Here is a 1036-nt window from a genome sequence, read left to right as displayed (position 1 = left end):
AGGGCGCACACCAGCCGGGGACTCGCGGTCCTGGCTCAGGATACTCTCGCCCTGACGGTCCTTAATCCGGAGGGCCCGCGGCTAATAACATGCAGATGCTCAGCACGAGGACTTGAGGCTGTCGGCCATTTACACCTGGCCCCTTCCCCAGCCAGCCACCGCAGCCCTGAATCGGAGGTTTTCATTCCCTTGGTTTCCTTTTCTTTTCTTTCTTTTTTTTTTTTTTGGTACGCGGGCCTCTCACTGTTGTGGCCTCTCCCGTTGCGGAGCACAGGCTCCAGACGCGCAGGCTCAGCGGCCATGGCTCACGGGCCCAGCCGCTCCGCGGCACGTGGGATCCTCCCGGACCGGGGCACGAACCCGTGTCCCCTGCATCGGCAGGCGGACTCTCTACCACTGCGCCACCAGGGAAGCCCTCCTTTTCTTTTTAAACAGATTTATTGACCTATAATTCATCTGTCACCCTTGAAGCAAGCCCCCGTATACCCCTTAGTAGTCCTCCCGGTCTGCCCCATATGAATTTTAGGATGAGCTTGTCAGTTTCTGCAAAAAAGCCAGCAAGAGTTTGATAGGGATTGAATTGAATCTGTAAATCAATTGGAGAGTGTTGCCATCTTAACAAGATTCTTTCCATCCATGAGCATGGGATGTAATGATTAACTTTATGTGTATTAATTTCAACTTGGCTAGGCTGTAGTCTGCAGTTATTTAATCAAACTCTCATCTAAGTGTTGCTGTGGAGGAATTTTGTAGGTGTGGTCAACACCGACAATCGGTTGACTTTAAGTAAAGATTACCCTCCATAATGTGGGTGAGTCTTGTCCACTCAATTGAAGGCCTTAAAAGCAAAAACTGAGGTTTCCAGGAGAAATAGATATTCTGCCTCAAGAATGTAATGTAGAAGTCCTGCTTGAGGTTGCAGCTTGCCGACCTGCCCTACAAATTTTAGACTCGCCACCTTGTCAGCCCTCACAATCTCATGAGCTAATTCCTCAAAATAAATCGTGTGTGTGTGTGTGTGTGTGTGTGTGTGTGT

The sequence above is a fragment of the Neophocaena asiaeorientalis genome, unplaced genomic scaffold (genome assembly GCF_003031525.2).
Source record: "Neophocaena asiaeorientalis asiaeorientalis breed wild unplaced genomic scaffold, Neophocaena_asiaeorientalis_V1.1 scaffold2579, whole genome shotgun sequence".
NCBI lineage: Eukaryota > Metazoa > Chordata > Mammalia > Artiodactyla > Phocoenidae > Neophocaena > Neophocaena asiaeorientalis.
Note: the sequence above shows the minus strand (reverse complement) of the source record.